Genomic DNA, 21,642 nt, shown 5'->3' on the forward strand with positions numbered 1-21,642 from the left:
ATAACTGCCAGAATAATCTTATCCATAATTTTATTGGACACTGAAGTGAGACTGACGAGCCTGTAATTGCCAGGATCTTCTTTCTTGCCCTTCTTGAAAATTGGGACCACATTTGCCAGCTTCCAGTCAAATGGGATCCCTCCAGATTCCTGAGACTGTTAAAAATAATTGAGACAGGTCCCACAATGACAGCAGCCATCTCTCTGAGTACCCTGGGATTAATCCCATCAGGCTCCACGAACTGATATGCATCCAGGTGAATCAGCAAATCTCGCACAAGTTCAGAGTTAACTGGGAGTTTGTCATTCCCACAGTCACAGTCCTCCAGCTCAGGTCGTCTGTGGTCCTGAAGCCCACCACTGATGTTGATGACAGAGGCAAAAAAATGCATTAAATATCTCTGCTTTATCTATGTCCCTCTTTGTTAGGTGACCATCCTCATTGAGTATTGGAGCAATGTTTACTCTGGTCCTCCTTCTCTTGTTAACATACTTTAAAAAAGCCTTTTTTTCTGTCCCCTACACTGCTGGCCAGCTTCAACTCTAATTAAGCCTTGGTCACACTAATTCTCTCCCTACAAAGGCAAGCAGCGTCCCTGTAATCCTCCCATGTTGTCTTACCTTGCTTTCAATGACCATACACTTTCTTTTTCCGCCTAAGCTCTTGAAGAAGATCCCTGCTCAGCCAGGCTGGCCTTCTGCCCCTCCTGCTTGACTTTCCACATTTAGGAATGGCCTGCTCCTGCATTCTTAGGAGGTGGTACTTAAAAACTGACCAGAACTGATGGACCCCAATGTCTTCAAAAGCAGTTTACCAGGGAACCTCACTAACTAGTTCCCTGAGCCGTTTGAAGTCTGCTCTCCCTGAGTTCACGGTTGAAGATTTTGTGGCAGTTTTCCTATCACCAAATATTTTAAACTTGACTACTTGGTCACTATGGCCAAGGCAGTCACCTATCACCATTTCACCCAGAAGACCCTCCCTATTTACAAGAAAGATGTTGTTGATATTAATTATTATTATTGTTATTATCCCCTCCTTTTCCATCCTCTTAAACTGTCTTAGTTGTCTTCAAACCTTGAGCTTTTTTTTTTTTTTTTTTCCTGATTCTCTACCCCATCCCACCATGGGGCTGGGGGAGTGAGTAAATAACTAACTGTGTCGTGCTTAGCTTCCTACCAGGTTAAACCACAACAGTGAGCTTTGAAGATACATTGAAGATAAGACATATCTGTCTTACCATATCTGTCTAATTCATGAGGTACAGAACAACAGGAAAAGAAATCTGCTAAACAAAACAGTTTGTGCTAAGTTTTCATATCTACACTATCCATATTTCAGGATTTGGTGATTGTTTTGTTTTGTCTTTAGTTCAGATTTGTTCTTGTCTGAATCCCATGAACCAAATACTCTTTAGTGACATTAGAGATACATACCCATATTTAGTTTCACCCCAGAGGAAACCAGCTCATGATCTTTGATAGATCTCCAGAAGGCAAACAAGAACACAGTAAGTGAGCATGACTGAGAGATACCCCTCCAAAACACACTTCTAGCCTAAGGAGGAATATGGATTATGAGTTGATCCAGTCAGACATTGCCAAATCTCGCAGCAGAACTCTGCCATGATTACAATGGGATACCAGCTACTGGCCTTGATTGTGCTACAGGTAGGGAAGCCCTGAAAGCATTGAGAAATGGAGCCAGTAGAGATGCCAGATATTCATACTTTATTGCTATGATGCTCCAAGATAAGGAAACTTAAGTCTTAAGGATATTTTTTGTGAATATTTTTGTTGTCTGAATTTTCCTTGCATGACTGAAAGCTTCTGAATGTCTCTTTCTTTGTAAATCTATCTGAAATGCTAAAAAGGTTATCCACTCTTGAAAAGAGAAAAATAAGATCCTTAATAATGAACAGAAGTTTGTGTGTGTGTGTGTGTATTCAGGGAAATTAATGTGTTTAAAACTAAAAAAAAAAAAAAGTGAATGCTCTTAGTAAATAATGTGAGATTGTGTTTTTCTTACTTATACTGGTAGAACTAGAATAAGATAAATTTCAGGAAACACTACGAGAAAGTCAAAGTAGTTGCAAAAATAATTACTGGAGAAGATGAGAGAGTACACTGTACCCATAACATTTCTTGGAGAGTAAAATGCAAAAAGTACAATTGATCAGAAGCAAAGACCAGTATATTGACTGCTGGAAGTAGAACAGCTTTCATGAGGTGAGAATAACCATTTTAAGAACCTGCTTTTCCTGGTGTAGACCAAAGGCTGGTATAAGTAATATTTTGTAAATTATCCATATGTTCTGTCAGTCTCTTTTGAGAGTTCTTTTGCTGTGCTGAGATGAATGTTCTTCTGTTCACATAAAATAAAATGGTAACAATTATTGAGGCATAAAAGATGAAAGACTTAATGCTGGTAGAAGAGCTAGATTCTGGAAAATTTAGTCTGTCTGTGTAATCTCTTCCCACTGCAGGGACTGTAATGCGCAAATAAATGAATTCAAAATAAAGAAAAGAAACAGGTCATGAAAGACATCAAAAGGATTAAGCAGCATGGAATGGAGCAATGAGACAGAAGGAAAATAAAATGGGAGGGAAACAGCAAAGTTGTACAACATTGAATTTACTACAACCTCTCTGCATGGCTGTCAAAAATACTTTTACCTGAAAAAGCCCTACATCATACATAAAGAATCACATGGACAAAAGGTCTAACACTTGAGTTGCATGAAATTTTAAGAGGAAGGAAATAGAAGATCTTATTGTGGGAAATAGTTCAATCTTGAAGGTACTAGAAAATATATGAGTTGTATGTTTTCTACATAATCTCTTAAGAAGAGATGATATTATGTAGGCTTCTTATTCTTTACTGTCTCATCCTTCCTAAAATAATGAGCAAGACTGAAATTCCAGCCTTCACCTGTGAGGGGATTCCACAGGATGATATGTAGGCCAACTATACTATTAGCTTTTTGGGACTAATGAAGTGAATAACTTCCTAGGAAAGGATTCAAAACATTGTGCTTTGGTTATCTACACATTTCTGAAGGAATTGACATAAGTTTGTCAAAGAGACAAAATGGTGCTATAGTTATCCTTGTCCTTCTTGTCTGTTTTAAAAAAACTCCATAATTTCTACACGGTACTGTAAAAACACAGGTCTATAAAGATCAATGGCAGTTTTGTCACTGATTTCAGAGGCACCAGGACTGTATTTTTGACAGAGAGGTTACTGTCTGAATACATGCATGAATGTATATGTTTATGAATGTGTGACTGAGGAGCATTAAATCACATCCTCTAGTTTAATAACTCATTGGAGACTACTAATTTTTTTTCTCACTTATTTTTAAGATCATTCATAATGCACAGCTTAATGAAATACTACATTTACTTAGTCCCAAGAGTTACACAACTATTCGTATAAACAGGCATCCTTATTTATGCACTGACATTGCAGTCAAAACCACTTTATATGGAAATGCAAACTATGTTATTTGTACAGAACTGTTTGAATGTCAGCTACATTCTTGTTACTGTAAAGCTTACTGCTAAAATTTATAATGCTCTGTCTTTATGAAAGCCCAGTGTTCAAAAAACCTTTATGATCAAGGCTTGCAGAGCATGCTGAGAAGCTTGGTTCATCCAAATGTATGAACCAGACCAGGCCAAACCAGGCACCTCCCCAGTTATTCCAAGGACATAGATGCAAAATGGACTTCGATAAATGGACCTAGCTAGAAGGGCGTTTTAATACTATTGGCACTCAAGAGAGCACTAATGTATTCTAATTCTCCACAGAATTTTTATGTGTGTATGGTTTTTATTTTCATTGCCAATTTGTAAGTTGTCATTACAACCCCAGTAGGAATTTTAACATTTTATACAGGTTGAAACGATCAAAAAATGATAATTTCTAGAATGAAAGAAAAAAAGAAAGCAAATGAAAACCAAAAACAAATAAACCAGAAGCCAAAAACCAAAACAAAATCAGCCATCCAACCAAACCACACCCCCCCCCCCCAAAAAAACAAACCCTCCTGATATACAGGAAGGACATCTACAGTCAAATTCTTTCTGTAAATCAGCTAAGAAAGACCAGCCATCCTGTATTCAAACTATGTTTTTCAAAAAAGTGAGATATATTGCTTGAGCAGGTGAAAAAAACATGTATTTTCCAGTCCATGTGCCAGAAACCTGCAATGTAGAACTCATCAATAGTATTTAATCTTCTTTCTCATCAGTAGTTCTAACACAGAGGTGACCAATCCGAGGTTATTATGGTGGCAAAAATATAGCACCCACAAAAGCCTACCAACAGCCATCAGGTGTCTAAAAGGGCATCCGCTTACAAGGCTAATAAGAAAATAAGTTATTTTAGTTTATTAAATAGATAAAGCATTTATCTGTAAGTGAAGATGTTTCTGTCTTTTTTATGAATCAAATAAAAGTACGTTAATGTATAAATGTGTATATATTATTTAAATACTATAGTGTTTATTTAAAATCTTTTAACTTCAGTAAGAATTGACCCTAAGTAAAATATCAAAATAAATACATCCATAAATGGAAAAATAAATCCAGATGTTAAATCTATGTAGAAACATCTCTTTTATATGTCGTTTCACTGTCACTTATTATAAAGAATATCTCTACTTACATATACAGCATGAGGGAGTTGTGCATACATCAGACAGGGCTAAGCACATCAGTTTACTTTGCCGTGCTTGTCAAAATATCATATTTTAGACTAAAAACAGGAAAGAAGAGTAAGATAATATTGAAGGAATTTGAAGCTGTACAAGCATTAGTTTTGATGAAAACTCATTTACGTTTTTATCCAGTGTTGTATACAGGGGTACATTGTATATATTTTCTTCCCTTAAAACTTTCCTGGTTTTAAGGGACAATCCAGTTAAGCTGAGAACAAATAAGCGACAGGAAGAAGTAAAGGACTAGAGGAGACCTAGAGGGAGAAACTCATACAGTATTCAACAAGAAGGAACACCAAGAAATCAATTTTCCCATTGCAAAAATAATTCCTAAAAAAGTTCGAGTACCTTTTTTCTAAAAAAAATTTAAAAAAATAAATAAAGTCAACCAACCAACACCAAAAGTGGTAAAAAAAATAAAATAAAAATCCAGGAACAGAAATTCTACATCTTTGCTTGGCAATAATTTTCAAAGATTTAATATCTTCATAGAAAGAAGCATTTTCCTAGTATCTGGAGAATGGTACTTTCCCATATTCTTTTCAGTACCATTTTTCATACTTGCAGAATACTATCTATTCTTCTGTTTGCTCCTTTCCATTTTACAGAAACAGGTTTTCACTCACCTCCTCCTACTGATTTGGACTAGCGCACATGTATTTTGGAGTGAGCCTAAACCTGGGTTGACAGAGAGAGAGAGATGCTTTAGGTAGCACTAAACTGAGTGAAGTTTTTCTCCCTATATGTTACACAGGATACTTATTTTATATTTCATGCAAACAGTGAAGAAGAGCAGTGTCTTCCCCTCCACCTCTATGCAGTTCTGTATCCAAAATGGAAGGTCTTTTTTAATTCCTTTTATCAAAGTATTTTAAAATATGCCCATTTAAAATGATGATCAGCTTAATGATAAAATGTATTAATCCAGATTTATTGAAAATTGATAAAGATATATATTTATTGAATATTTTCATTATATTGATCTTTATATTTGTAATATACATTTAATACATGGATATAGAAATAATTATGAATATTTACCAGTTATAAATAAGAAATCATGTTTATTTGTAAAAGTATATAAATGTATGTTTATATTTCAGTATGATATGTTTCTTAGTATTTCAATTTCCCACTAGGAAAGTCTAAATAGTTTTAGGACATTTGATCCATGGACTGTAAACTGTTGCACTAAGACAGACCATTTTGCATCACATTGACAGAATCTATAAATTTATGATGTATATGATAGATATAAAAGTTAGCACCATTCAGTTAATTCTCTTTTTTGTGAGGATTTTTGACGAAGGATCCAGAGATGAACTGCCGTTTGGAAAGACTAAGCAATATCATGGTTAAAAGTAAAATAGAGCATAAGAGGAAGGCAGAGTGGTCAAAGCTGAACATCATTATTGCATTGGTCTTCGCGTAGTAGAATTTGTTTACCTTTAAAGGTCTTGATATCAGATTTAGAGACCACAACTTAGGTTAGAAACTTCCCCAACTCCCCAGGTATCCCTTTGTCAGCTAAAGAAGAGAATATAGTCCTTTCCATCAACTCTAGCTAGATAATTTTACTACGTTTTTCATTTCTGTGAAATCTGAGAACTTACAAAGAGCTGCCACTTAAAATAACTTGAAATTTCTTTTGCTACAGTATGCCATAATCTGCATATTACTTGTTGCTTCAGGATAAGCTTATCAGCACACTCACTTGGTTTTACAGAGTAGTAGCATATTTGGCCTTTTCATTCCTTCTCTGACTGTAAATCCAGACAGAAGAGAGAAAGCTGTAACAAAAAGAAATGTAACTCAATGTCCATATCAGTTTGCCAGAACTGGCACAGATGGGAATAACGCTGAACAGGCTTATACTGTCTTTGCAGGTATCTTCAGGAGAAACAATTAAAACTAGATCTTGGCATGACTGCAGAGCTGGCAAGAACATTGCAGTGAAAGTTTTCTATGAAGTCAAATCCAATGCTTTCTTTTTTTCCCCCCCATGAATTTAGCACATGGCTTCCGCTTAAAAGTCCCATTTCTCACATATAAATGGCAGTTGCTGCTGATGCACTACTGTTTCAATGGTGCAAAAGGATGTCTCCTTTAACACTCACCATTCTGTCATATCTCATTAGGGACCTTGCCATTAGACTGTTTCAAGACACAGAACATACAACTTCAGATGACTGGACAGTTCAAATGTAAAAGCCAGCAACATTGACTAGCTACCTGCTGCCAGTCTAGTGTTCTAGCTGGATAGTCTGCAGCTGAAGCCCTGCTAGAGCCAGAGAGAAGACAGCTGGAAGTCTCTTGGCACTTCACTGCCCACTAATTTCAATATGTCCTCCAAATACTGCAGGAAACAAGCTATTGAAGTGATGTTTAGAGACAGGTTATTTATTTTTAAAAGGTGTTATTTTTAATACCTATATCCACAAAACAAAATAAGCTTTAATTTTTTATTCAAATCACAGTTTATGAAGTTAACATTTAAGAAACAATAGTTTCTTGAAAGCAGATTATTGTCAGTCACAGAAACCAAAGGTTTCACAACAGCAGCAATGCAAGTTTTTACCTTAAATCCACAATTGTACTCTATATGTGATTTAAACAAAATCTTTCTTGAAATGTAAGGGGCGTACAATTTCCTAATAATTGGTTCTGATTTTTTATATAGAAAGTCTTGACAGCTCAACTATTAGTACCCTATACTATGTTTTGATTTAACATTTGTTAAAATACAGGATGGAAGAGATCATTTTAGGTCATCATATCCACTTCTCTACTGTCACAGCTACCATATATCTTAAATTTGTCACTCCTGAACAGCAGGTTGGTTTATTTGTCCCTGTAGACTTACTGAATGACTGTCCAAAATCTACACCTAACTGAAGCTCAGGAATATTCTCATCCTTGGCCCATCACTGCCCAGTTCATTTGTTCCTATGCCAGTCTCACATATGTTGTTTATCTCTTATGTACTTTACACAAGGTAGTCATATCTCCTTACACCCCTTGCTAGATTAGCCAAATCCATAATTTCTGTTCCCTCTTACTATATATATATATACACACATACATATATATATATATATACACACACACACACACACAACTTTTTTTTTCCCCCCTGGCCGTCTTATATATTTTTCTGTTCAAGGCTTAATTAATCTTTTACATGGCTTCTGAGAGAAAGCTAGCAACTTCTGTCATGTACTTTTGTTGTGATTATGCTAATGTCTACTAATTGGGGGTGGGGGGGGAGCCTGCAAAACAAGCAAATAAAAGTAAAAAAAAAAAAAAAAAGCAGACTTATCAAACCTTTCCGACTTTTTTAATAAAAGGATCCTGAGCATTCTGGTATTGCCTTTTTCCAAAGAGTCACTCGACAGAAAGAAAATGTTTTACAGGAAGGATTGTCTACTAAACAGCCCAATCAAAATATTATTAAACAATTACACTGCAGTATGCTGCTTAATTAAGTGTTTTCAGTGTGGTTTGAACATTAATAGCAACAGTGTTAAGCTGATTTGTGCTCTGTGTATCAAACAGCCTGGAGTAATGTGAGCTGACTAACAGCCAAATAAAATCTTGAAGCGCCTCTGACAGACAATATACTTGTGCCAGTCTAAGTCTTGTCATGCATTATTATTGCTCACAGAAATGACAAAAAGGAATGTCAAGAGCTTCTACGTAGTATATATCATAGTTAACTCCACGATAATGGGGGACCTCGTGCTTTCTTCCTTGTGGCTGCCCTGTGCTCTAATGGGGATTTGAATCTTAGCAAGAATTTGAGGCCGCATATTCTACAACTGTGTGAAAAGAAGTTTAGATTTCTTTTCAGATTCAGCAACACTCCTGGACTGTTGCTACGGGTGCTGCATCAGCATATAACTTACAGATAGTTGCTGGATCCCAAAGGTTCAATTGGCTTTAAAAGGAGAGAGGAATACTCAAGCGAATGAGGAAATGGCCTGTCTGAATCTTTGCTGACTAAAGCTTTTCTAAAGCTCAGTATCTGTGAGATTTTTGCTTGCTTTAGCAAGAGGCCAATGATAGGATATCTAGCCAATCTTAAATGGAGACATAGGCATACTATTTCAGGATTTTGTCCCCAAAGCAATAAAAAAAAATTCATTAAGAAGATCCATTGTTACTGAATATCAACAGAAAAGGAAATTGATAGTGTGTGAAAACACAGCTAAATCTAGATTTAAATCTGGACTTCCTAGGGATGGGTTGCATTACCATTAGTATAAGAAAAGAAAAAAAGAAGTGGATAAGTGAAAAACTGTAATATTTCAATGTTCTTTCATAGTTATTCCAGTTATGGAACGTAGAGCAGTGGCTAAGGAGTTATGGTGATTGTCTTTAAAAATGATTGAAGTAACTGTCAGTTCTGCTTCCCCAACACCCTAGATCAGAACTGTCCCAAAAGAAAGAATGTCTGCACTTCAGCTGGCCTCTCTAGAAAGTCCTCATCTTATCAAACTGCTAATAGAAGTGGCTTTAGGTTGGGGTTTTGGTGCTGGAGCATCTGAGCTGAGGACATACTTTCTTTTCCAGTAACTCCACTGTATCTAGTAGGCAAAGAAGCATAACTTCTCACTGGCTGGCAGAATAAAGAGCTAGGCACTACCACCTCTCAAGCACCCCACCATGAAGTGCCTGGGACATTGTTTTTAAATTGAGCCTGTGTCTATATGGATGCCTATGTAGTGAACTCTGCACCCTGAGTAGCTCACAGTGACATAGCCCAGAGGACTTGCTGAAGTAGTGAGCAACTCTCACCTCTGCGTGTACTCAAATTTAAAAGGAGGCTGAGCTCCAAGGTTTATTTCCTTTAGTCCCAACCTGGTCTGCCTTCACCTCAGTGTTTCTGTATATGCATTTTACATAAGCATGTGCAAGCTTTCTTAATTTTATCACACTGCCACAGCAAGACTGTCAATGTTGGTGTTAAGACGTGGGTAACAAGCACCTTTACTATGGTAAAACAATGTCATCTTCTGGCAGTTAATGTTGCACAGTATGGAACCTATTAGTCTCAGAGGCACAAGTTGCATTGCAGTTGTAGCAGGGTAAGAGTATAGGAGTAGTTGAGCTCTAAATAAACCCTGCAGCTTACATTGTGAATTTACCCTACAACAGCTTGTTCATTTTTTTATGATGCTTAAGCATTTTTAGTCTTCTTCAAGAAGCTTTTGTCTGAATTTTGCTGAAGTGTGAAGAAATTGCAAGGTTGAGGTATTGTTTTCTGAACAGCTACTGAAGCCAACAAAGATGGAACAATGTTTTGTCTCTCCTTTCCAACTTAGCAACACAATGCACTGATTACAGTAATTCTCTCTTCCGAAAAACATCTTCCTCCACTTCCAAAAATATCTTTTCCACCCATCATCAAAGTGTTTCCTAATAGCAGTGAGAGAGCCCTAATGGGGTGGTTGCCATGAGATAATTGGATAACATACTCCTGAGATCTGAGGTGTTGGAAGCATGGCTTAGCTGTGCTTTGCCTCACAACACCCTGGAGATGTGATATAGGCAATTGAAGTTTCTGTTTCCACTTATGCCTCATTGCCTCAGCACGCCAGATCACTCTCATGCAAACCTTGATGACACTTCTGGGCCTAATATAGCCTATGCTTATGTGTTCTGCAACACAACAATTTGATCAGCAGTAGCTATAGTATGATACAACAATATTAGATCTGGCCAAAAATAAAAATCCAAAACCACAGGTTTTCATTAGCAGATGTGGATTTCTGCAAAACAAAGCTTTTCATGGGAATATAGTATCCATAAAGGAAATTACCAATCTATTCGCTCATCTTATCATTCCTGTTGGAGTTATTCCACTGTCATATAAATATTTAAATTCTGATTCAGGAGGGGAAAAACATGACTATACAGCCACTGGATTTGGGAATACCAGGCTCTGAGTGTCTCTTCCACTGTAATTAGGGAAATATGGAAGAGATAGCCATACCCAAATCCATTTCGAGGTCAGACTGGGCCTTTAGGCTCATTCACAGTTTTGGACTTATTAACTTTGGGAAAAATCATCACTACTTTAGACACTTGACAGATCTGCTAGTAGTTCTTCTTAAACCAGAAATGCCTAGAGCTTCTGCACAAAGCAGTGGATAGTCTTGCAACAATAATTTCTCATCAAAAAACAAAACAAACAAAAAAACCATAAGAGGTTAGAAATATAGTAGAGGCAGCACCCCTGAGTCACACTGACTGACAACAGTTAAGGCTGGAACAGAGAGAGTTTGATTGAAAGAGATTAAAAGAAAAATATTAATTAGGGGAAAAACACATCCATACAGCTTCAACTTTTGACCAAAAAGACATTGAAGGTGAAGAAATGGGGATCCAGATTTTCTTTTCTTTTTTGTCTTTAAGACATTGAGAAGACGGGGAAAAAGTAGAAAGGAAAAAAAAGAAATCTGGTTCCAATTACTCCAGTTTTTCAAATCTCTACAGCATGTACAGTTAAATATTTGCTTCCAATAAGTTGTTTGAATTACTATTTGTATGCACATACAAGTCTTTTATGATCTGCAAGAATCTGCAAAAATATCGTAGAAAAAAAAATAATCAGTGTTCATATTTCCCAAGAAACTTCATGCAGTGATCTGTGGTGGGAAAGTTCCTGGCTGATAACATTTTTCATTGTTCTTTTTTCCTTTTTTTCTCCTTTTTGTAATTGTTGTTGTTGTTGCTGTTTTTGTTTTTCTCACTGAAACTCTGATTTTAAACTAAGCACTGTTGTTCAGAATACCGCTGGCAATGTCTTTAAATTATTACATTTGGAAGTACAGAGCTCTTTAAAAAGCATGAAACCTAAGACCTCTCACACTGATTAATTTTTCATCCTTAAGTACTGGCATTAAGGAAGTTGGATGGTCCCCAGTATGACCCAGTTTATCCTAGGCACTTGCATTTTCGTAGCATTTTGCTACATAAAAAGATTTTTTCTGCTTTTTCTAGTTGTGTAGATTTCTTAACACATAACCTCAGGAAAAGGAAAAAACAAGTTTGACACCATGAATTGACATATTTAGAAAGTGAAATTTGTTTCTGAAACATTGCTTTGCTTGCTGTCACTAGATATTAAAAATAAAAGCAGATAAAACACAAATAGTTTTTGGTACTATTCAAAACAAACAAACCTAAGTAAAATTGTGACCAGATAATATGTTACATAATGTCAGTATTATATCATATACTTTGCTTAAGATCAACGTCTTAGGTGTTTTCCAGACAGAAACAAAACCCAGTGTAGCATTATATCTAATTAAAAGAAATAACTCCCTTCAGTAATGAGAGAAAGGTGAATTATAACTTATACTTGGAACTATTTTTATATTTATTGTTTTATATTTTAAAATATTCATCTGTGAAAAGATTTATATATCAAAGATCTTTAGGCATGCAGGATGTACTCACCTCTACCTGTCTACTCAATACCTAACCACCCACCTGTCAAACACAGCTCTGGCATAGGGTCTGCCACCTGAAAGCTTGTGGTAATAACCCTGGAGCTACAGGGGAAGCTCTACACCAGTATCAATTACAACCTCAATCTGGGTAAACCATGCATTTATTCACCTGATGTTTCCATTCGTTTGGGTGGTTGCTAGGTTACAAATGCAGTATTGCCAGGTTTGCACGTTGTGTATTAGGTGCTGTCACACTTCATTATGTGCAAATGTGTTGTAAATGAGTACAGGATTAGGGCCCAAACTAGGATATTTTCTTTCAAACAAACAGTATATTTTGAAGACCAAAACATCAGATACATCTGCAAGAAATGAGGTTGATACTATTTTTATTGATGCAAGTATCGTGACAAAAAAAAAAAAAAACAACAACATACAAACTAATTCTTAACACATTCAATGTGCCTGTGATGCTATCTTTCTGTTCTAGGTAGAATCATTAAAAAGAAATATTTCCAGACTCAGAAGAGAGATTGTTCCACTGACAAGAATGACTTAACTGGCAGTGCCAGAACAAGAAGGGCATCAAATGGACTAATTTATGCTTTGTATTAATTAGATAATTTTTAATTCTATTAGGCTCTTCCAAAAAAAAAAAAAAAATATCTGCTAGAGCTAAGTTAAAACTCAGAGCAGAAAGTCAAAAACAGAACATTCAGAAATACACAAGCATTGTCTAACTCTTTGTATTTTCTTTCACTTACCTCTTATTATATGTCTTGACTCAGAAATTCACCTGTATTCTACTGCAGGTATTTAAATTACACCCATTCATGGGGCTTAAATCATATCTTAATTGCTTTTCTAAATTAAAACTAGGTTCATATTATTAGTGCTTTAATATTTGACACAATCTAAAAGATACTTCATAAACCAACATCAAGTCTGGCTGTGCTGGAACTATCTATTCAGTGTATTCAATTTATGAGTAGGAGGGAAGTGGGTGTGGTACTGAAGATCTTTACAGTCTTCCTGAAGAATGAACATGTCACCAGCTTTGTGTCTTCCATCTTTTTTATTCACTTGTAACTTTTGTAACCTTCACAATAGTTTGAATTTATAGACTTCCAAGATCTAACACAGATTCCCTAATGAATTTATGGATTTTCTTTCTCAGTTGTCTCTGGAATCCCTGAGACTATTAATCTCATATGATTTCAATGTCCATGTTGACAATGTAGAAGATATATTTACTTTCATGCTTGTCCTTTGCATCATAGGCAAAATCATATGTTTATTGGGTTTGTCTATTATCCCTCTGACAACTCATGACTGCAAGATTTAATTCTTCCCTCCATGCTCATCATTGGATTGAATGACAGTTCTTCAATCTCTCCAGTTATATGGAAGCATTCACAATAATTCTACCTAGTTTAATATCACCAGCTATGAAGCCCTTTCTATTTATTTTTTGCCCTCATCTGTTTTTATTTTTTTTATTTTGTAATTATTTAATGTAACCACTTGTACTCAATAAACGTAATAAATACTTTTCACTTTTTTTTTTTTTCACGTAAAAGCATACAACATTTTTTGCCTTTAAGATCAGTTTTTGGATGTTTTTATTTTTTTTTTCTATTTTTCTATCACTTTAGGGTTTTAGTATTATTTATCAGCTAATTCTATTAATTTAGTCTGCCTTTTCTTTATAACTTATGTCATCAATATTGTCTGGGCTTGGATTTTTTTTTCTCTGTTCTCCAGTACTATTTAATTTATGAGATTATTTTCTTCATATCTTAATATTCACATTTTAAATTCATTTATCCACATTTGGTTTTGGTTTTGATTTTTTGTTTGTTTGTTTGTTTGCTTTGTTGTTGTTGTTGTTGTTTTAATTTTAAATTTCCTGGTTATTATTTCTTATATATAACATACCAATTTATACCATATTATAACATACCAATTCTTGTTGCGTCTCTTCTAATCTACAGAAATGTCCAGTTTCCAAAAATGTTGTGCCTTGTTATTTTGGACTTGCATTACTTCAATTAGCCCTGGGCAATATTCCTTGCTTTTACCATAGGTGGTAAAAGGAAGGAGGAATTATTTTCTGTTACCAGTAAAATGAACAGGCAGCGAAGTGGAAGCTGCAAAATCTGGTGTAAAATTAAGGTACAGGCTCAGACTGGTCCTTCAAGACCTCAACTGTTTGACTAATGTTTATTGTTCAAGTTCATCCTCAGAAACTGAGGTAAAAAAATTAAACAAAGATAAAAATATTTCTACTCCATAGAAGAGCAGTATCCCAGACAAATCTTGGGATCTAAGTACACCACTTGGGAGCTACAGTCACATTGCACAAACCCTAAGTAAGAAAACTTAGCAACATTCCCCTGCATACGCATTTCATGCAGTTGGCAGGGAAATCCTGGACCTTGGATTTGGTTTTCCTTTGGTGCTAACAACAGTAACCATGGGAGGAAAGATGCCCACAAAAAACAGTTTTTAAGCTCTGTTTTCTTAAAATTATTTGGCAAGAGCTAAAGTGATCCAAAGTCATCCAAAGACCCAGTGTGAAGTGATAATCTTCTTTTACCATCTCTCTCAACTACATTTTGTTTGAAAGGAATAATTTCTCTTTATATGTTGGGACATTTTCTATTGCTGCTCTCCTCTCCTAGTAAAGGCATAATTTTCTTCTGATGATGTCCCTGTACTGGCACACATATTTTATATTTTCTAAATATTTTTTACTTTCCTTAGGGAGTGAGATGCTATGATATTCAAAACTTCTTTTGAAAAATCACCCATAATCATTGCACAAAAATACTGTTTTTATTTATTTCTGTAAATAAAATAAAAATAATAAAATGCAATTGTTAAAATCAAGAATTTTTGATGCTGGCTGTTGACATCTCACAAATGTAGAGCATCTTTTGTGTCCATGTTGAAGTCTTTGAGTGTTTTATCTTTCAGTGCTGTAAAAGTTGCATAGGGCCTGAAATTCAAAAGTAAGAATCAGAAGTAATGGCTGAATTTTACATGTGGGGAAAATGAAGTGTGGAGTCACGAAGTGGCTTCTTCAGAGTCAATGTCAAAACTAGGAAATGAACCAAGGATTTCTCATTCCTAACCTGAGAATTTTAGCTTCTTCCTCTGAAGTGCATCATTTAAAAATTAGAGCTTGATGGCTCTGGTTGATAACATTAATTCATGCACAAAGCACTTATCCTTATTTCTTTCTGACTGCCATAAGTAAAATTTTCAGAAACAACAAAGAAAAACAAAATTGCTTTGACTGCGTTTATACAAATAAACTAATGAGCTAAATTAGTCTATCAAACTCAGTTTTATGGCAAAGTGTTTTTGTCTGTTTGTTTGCTCATTTGTTTGTTTTGTCCTGGAAGATTAGATGGTGTTTGGAAAACAGCGTGCAGCAAGGACATTTTGACATAGTTGCCATCACAGAAACATGGTAGGATGTCTCACACAATTGGAGTGCTGCAATGTATGGCTATAAACACTTCAGAAGGAATAGACTGGGGGGGGGGGGGGGGGGGGTGGTGCAGGGGAGGCTGGGGAGAGGTAGTAACCCTGTATATTAGGGAGTATTTTGATTGTCTAGGGCTTAACAATGGTAATAGCAGGATTCAGTGCTTATGGGTAAGAATCAGGGGAAGGCCAAAGAGGCAGAAGTCATGGTGGGAATCTGCTATAGACCACACAACCAGGCTGAAGCAGCAGATGAAATATTCTATAAGCAAATGAGAGAAGCCTCACAATCTCTAGCCTTTGTTCTCATGGGGGACTTCAATTTACAAGACATATGCTGGAAATACAACACAGAAGAAAAGAAACAGTCTAGGAGGTTACTAGAGTGTGTGGAAGATAACTTCCTGACAGAGCTGGTGAGAGAGCCAACTAGGAACAACACCCCACTGGATCTTTTGCTTGTTAACAGAGAAGGAGTAGTGAGTGATGGAGGCCATCTTGGGCATAGTGATTATGAATTAATAGTTCTCGATTCTTGGAAAAGTAAAGAAGAGGGTCAGCAGAACTGCCACCCTGGACTTCCAAAGGACAGATTTTAGTCTGCTAAGGAGACTGGTTGGCAGAGTCCCTTGGGAGGTGGTCCTGAAGGGCAAAGGAGTCCAGGAAAGACGGACACTCTTCAAGAAGGAAATCCTAAAGGCATAGGAGCAGACTGTCTGCACATGCCAAAAGATGAGCTGGCATTGAAGACCGGCCTGGATGAACAGAGACCTGTGGCTAGAGCTCAGGAAGAAAAAGAGGGTTTATGACAATTGGAAGAAGAAGCGGGTCACTCAGGAGGACTACAAAGATTTCATGAGACTGTGCAGGAAGAAAATTAAAAGGGACTTGACGATCTTAGAGGTCTTTTCCAATCTAAATGTTTCTATGATTCTGTGATTCATATGCTCCTGGTATTTAATCATCTTTTTCAGTCTTGGATTGCCTGTCATAATTAAGAATTTAGAAATATTTTCCATTTAATATAGTAAATTGCTTCTGTCTATGATTTTTCTGTGATTATTGTGCATGAAAAAGGTCATAGAGATTCTTTTGCACTAAATTTGAAACAAACAAACAAAAAGGTGATTATCATCACACTGCTAATGTACCTGTGTAATCATCTGAATAACAACATGTGCACAGTTTTTTTCTCTGAATGTACTTTGTAGGCAGCTACATTTGGATAAAAAGGACTAATCAATGACTCACTGCAAAATAAGGATTTTTAGACCTCTCCCTGCTTCATCCTGGCTATAAATCTCTTTACCACAAAGTTTTAATGGCCCAGAATTAACTAATATCCATAACATGCTTTTCAGCTAACAATAAGTGGACTATTGCTGTCACATTTTCAATAACAAAACAGGCAGTTCTGGAAATAAAACACTACTAAGAAGTAAGATTTTCAGTAATACAAAGTCTGCATTTGCTGAAATCCAATATTAGTGTGGACTGCTTTTTGTTGTTATTATTTTGTTGTTGTTGTTTTGTTTTGTTTTCCTTGATCGCTGACCAAAACCAAAAATCTTGTTGGGACTTAAATGAAATTTAAATTCTTCTTTACAAAAATGTAGTTCCCTGAATATGCCCGTTAGCAGCTACCTATCTTTGGAAGAATCTGAACAGTATAACTGCTTCAAATATTACCTTTTCACCTAAAGAAATTAAGCTTATACAATCTTGCTGTCTACTTGTATCAATTTTTTCCTCATTAATCTCTTAACCTAATGGCTAAAAGACTGAAGTCAGCGACAGCCCTGTGCAGTGTACACAAATGCAGTTTACCATATCTAGATCTTCAGAGTCTCAGAGTCCACAAGCCCATTCAACTCATCAACAATTAAGGTACGGTGTCCAGAAAAGACAGTCAAAAAGCACATAGCACCAGCTAAAAACAATGTTTTTTCTTTATTCACTGCAAAGGTAGATAATTTATGTAGATGAGAGCTAAGAATGCTGGGAAAATTAACATAAGATAGTGGAGGAGATGGAAGGATTGGAGTCAAAAAAGGCTGCAGTGCAAATATGAATTTATACTGAAGTTTGATTCAGTTAGGAAGTCAATCAAATAATAATCTCCCGGAAATTAAACTATATTATTTTTTATGTTTGTGGATTTGCTGCAGTCAGAGATTCCCATGTGTCAAATCTTCTTCAGTTGACAAGTCTGACCAGCTCTCTAACTAGATTACATTTAAACCCTGTCCAAAACGTACGTGTTCCACTGACTGTCTGGCAGAAGGCCTCATGTTGAGGATATTCCCTATGCTCATTTGATAAAGCATGCTTCAGTTACAGTAATTCAGAAACTGTTTCTTTTAAATTGTAGCAAAAAGACAACTTTCTTGTCTGTATTAAAAAGCTCTGTGTTTACAACTCTTCAAAGATATGAAGGACTCGGAGTTTGTTCATTCCTCTGCAAACATACATTTCTCAGCTCTCCAGAGTGTTTCTTGATACGGGAAAGAATGAGAGAGGAACATTCAACTCATCCTTTTGAAGTAGTTCAAGATCATTTTAAAAGAATTGGTGAAGTTGTTAAAGACAGGTTGGGAGGATCAAATGCTATATATTTTCTAAATAAAGCTTAAGCTATTTAACCAGTGATTTTTTTCAATGCAAATATATAATGAATTTTTATGAAAAACTTGGAAAAGTGAAGAACTTTTACAGTGTAGGATGAGACAAAAAGTTATATATCTACAGAAATTTCAAGGATTAAAATATAAAATATTTAAAAATATTGGTTATAATCATTATTTATTTATTTCCTTAATTGCAAGTATTATAAGACCAATCAGGTAAACCAGTAAACTTTGAAAAGCTGCTTTTAGAAACTATTTTGTGACTTGTCTGAGATTTCTTTCTGTCTTCATGACATTCTTTGCACAGTCCTGTTATGTTAATCATGTTATATCTAGCCCATAAAGACCTAAAGATTTACCACCTTGTTTTATGTTATTTGCATAAGCAAACACCTTGAAAAAATGAGTAAAAGTATGACATCTGAGCATAAGTGGATACTTTGATGATTTTGAAATTTATGTCTTGAAAAAGTCTCGAATTAATTTGTTTCCCGCACTTTGGTTTGTTAAACAGAAGAAATAGATAATTGGCTTATATTCTCAAGGCAATTCTATGTTGTGAATTGTAAATTGACTTTTATTTAACATCAAATGACTGTAGCATATAATAATAATAACCTTATGAAAATGTCCTCTAAGAAATATATTATTGACACAAATATCTTGGTTATAATGTGGATATATATATATAATTAAAGTTCAAAGGGAGGTTTACAAATTTTCACTTATACAAAAATAATATCATATTAAATTTTGTAGATGATAAGAGTCATTTACCTATATAGAATCCAATTCATTTTATCTCCATTCAATTGTGTAGGACATTCCATTAACTCTAGATACTCTGGATGTACTTTGCCTTGTACAAAGAATACTTAAATTATATCTTTTAAATGTCTAATCTGTATTCGTTTAATATGCAACTAGCTCATTAAAATTAATTGTATGGTCTAAATTAATTAACTGCATTGAATTTGACACATTAAGAAGTATTGGTTTCATAAGGTCAAAAACAGGTTAAAATTTAAAAAAGGCATTAAATCGTCCATTAGATATATCCACAGTATGTAAAATAGTTTTCTGAATTCTGCAGTATTTGCTTCTTCTCTTCCATCCCAGTACACCAGCAGTGGTTATTGGCAGAGCCACAACTTTATTTGATTTTGATTAAAAAAATTAATGCTCATCTGTTGTCACACTGTCCTGCTGAGATTTTTTTTTTTTTTTCCCCCACTGGTCCCACAATTTGTCATACACTTGACTGTATAGCATCTGTCACTTTTCAAAAATGTTTTCCTTAGTGCAATTGCAAGATCATTAATAATTAAAATAGAAAGATTAATAAATAAAAAGCATGAGATACAAGTTAGCTGAGTTGAAGATTTCATCAGCTGTGAGTCAACATTTACTGCGATTAAAAAATATTCATGATACTAATGGAAAAAGACATACAATTGAATTTGGTCCCAGAGCATAAGTATATTAGTAGAGAAGGAAGGAAGGAAGGAAGGAAGGAAGGAAGGAAGGAAGGAAAGGAAGGAAGGAAGGAAGGAAGGAAGGAAGGAAGGAAGGAAGGAAGGAAGGAAGGAAGGAAGGAAGGAAGGAAGGAAGGAAGGAAGGAAGGAAGGAAGGAAGGAAGGAAGGAAGGAAGGAAGGAAGGAAGGAAGGAAGGAAGGAAGGAAGGAAGGAAGGAAGGAAGGAAGGAAGGAAGGAAGGAAGGAAGGAAGGAAGGAAGGAAGGAAGGAAGGAAGGAAGGAAGGAAGGAAGGAAGGAAGGAAGGAAGGAAGGAAGGAAGGAAGGAAGGAAGGAAGGAAGGAAGGAAGGAAGGAAGGAAGGAAGGAAGGAAGGAAGGAAGGAAGGAAACATTTTGTTTCAAAACAAGATATTTCAAGAAAAGATATTAGTGTATATCACATAGTGATACCTCAAGATTACAGTGGGGCAACTAAGCTTTCAGTCTTCTCTGCTGGGAATTAAATAACGTAAAAGTAACTTTTTCTCATTCATGAAATTAATATTTTTCAGCTGCAGTGACTTTATGGGTTAAATACTTTCTCCTAATAAAACAGATTACATTTGTTCCAGAGTCCTATCTTAGCAAGTAAAATAAATGGGATACAGCTCATATTAATCCTTAAATGAAGAATTTTCTTCTTTTTCTTTTAATTTAATTTATTTCAATTTAATTTAATTTTCTTTTCTCTTTTTATTATATTTTCTCTTATTTTATTTTCTCTTATTTTATTTTATTATTTTATTTTATTTTATTTTATTTTATTTTATTTTATTTTATTTTTAGTTCACTGTTCAGCAGTCATCCTCAAAGCCTCAAAGAGGCTCAGTTTTTCATGGAGGAGAATGTGTCGTTATTTTTTACACCCCAGCTAACATAAACATATTTGATGTGTGTCACAAATACCACTAGCAATCATGATCATTCTACGTAATTCCATACATGGTAAGGAATATGCATTACTCAGCAATATAATAACAGAAAAATAAAAATAACTCTGAAGATCTCGCAACTAAATATTAATTGAATACTCTGGGCTTCCAGGAACATGACTACCTTGCTAAACTGAACTGAGTTTAGATTCAAGATTTTCAGACCAAGAGACCTACTTTTATCAAAAATGATTTCCTGCATAGTACTAGAGATACAACTTCAACAAGTAATGCTAGCGTCGGGTTCGATAACTTGTCACTGAACAATCGTGAATCAAAGTCCCTACGTGACAGAATATCTTTCTTATACACAGAATCACAGAATCGTCTAGGTTGGAAGAGACCTCCAAGATCATCTAGTCCAACCTCTGACCTAACACTAACAAGTCCTCCAATAAACCATATCACTAAGGGCTACATCTAAACATCTTTTAAAGACCTCCAGGGATGGTGACTCAACCACTTCCCTGGGCAGCCCATTCCAATGCCTAACAACCCTTTCGGTAAATAAGTTTTTCCTAATATCCAACCTAAACCTCCCCTGGCACAACTTTAGCCCATTCCCCCTCATCCTGTCACCAGGCACCTGGGAGAATAGACCAACCCCTACCTCGCTACAGCCTCCTTTAAGGTACCTATAGAGAGCGATGAGGTCTCCCCTGAGCCTCCTCTTCTCCAGGCTGAACAATCCCAGCTCCCTCAGCCGCTCCTCATAAGCCTTGTTCTCCAGACCCCTCACCAGCTTCGTCGCCCTTCTCTGGACTCTCTCGAGCACCTCCATGTCCTTCTTGTAGTGAAGGGCCCAAAACAGAACACAGTACTTGAGGTGCGGCCTCACCAGAGCCTAGTACAGGGGGACAATCACTTCCCTAGTCCTGCTGGCCACACTGCTTCT

General features: G+C 35.8%; 1 long non-coding RNA gene across 2 annotated transcripts; it reads right to left on the reverse strand.

The window, feature by feature from the left end:
* Positions 1–1,253: 1,253 nt before the first annotated feature.
* On the reverse strand, positions 1,254–14,127 carry LOC308191968. Of its 2 annotated transcripts, none has more exons than XR_013948434.1 (5): positions 12,188–14,127; positions 6,438–6,513; positions 5,350–5,401; positions 4,672–4,761; positions 1,254–4,208 (listed from the first exon to the last, which is right to left on the reverse strand). It is a non-coding gene; the product is annotated as an uncharacterized lncRNA (long non-coding RNA). The 2 variants fall into 2 exon arrangements; XR_013948435.1 differs by having other exon boundaries at positions 1,254–4,367.
* Positions 14,128–21,642: the final 7,515 nt, after the last annotated feature.

Source organism: Anser brachyrhynchus (assembly GCF_964034855.1).
Source record: "Anser brachyrhynchus genome assembly, chromosome: 3".
In the NCBI taxonomy this organism is placed as follows: Eukaryota; Metazoa; Chordata; class Aves; order Anseriformes; family Anatidae; genus Anser; species Anser brachyrhynchus.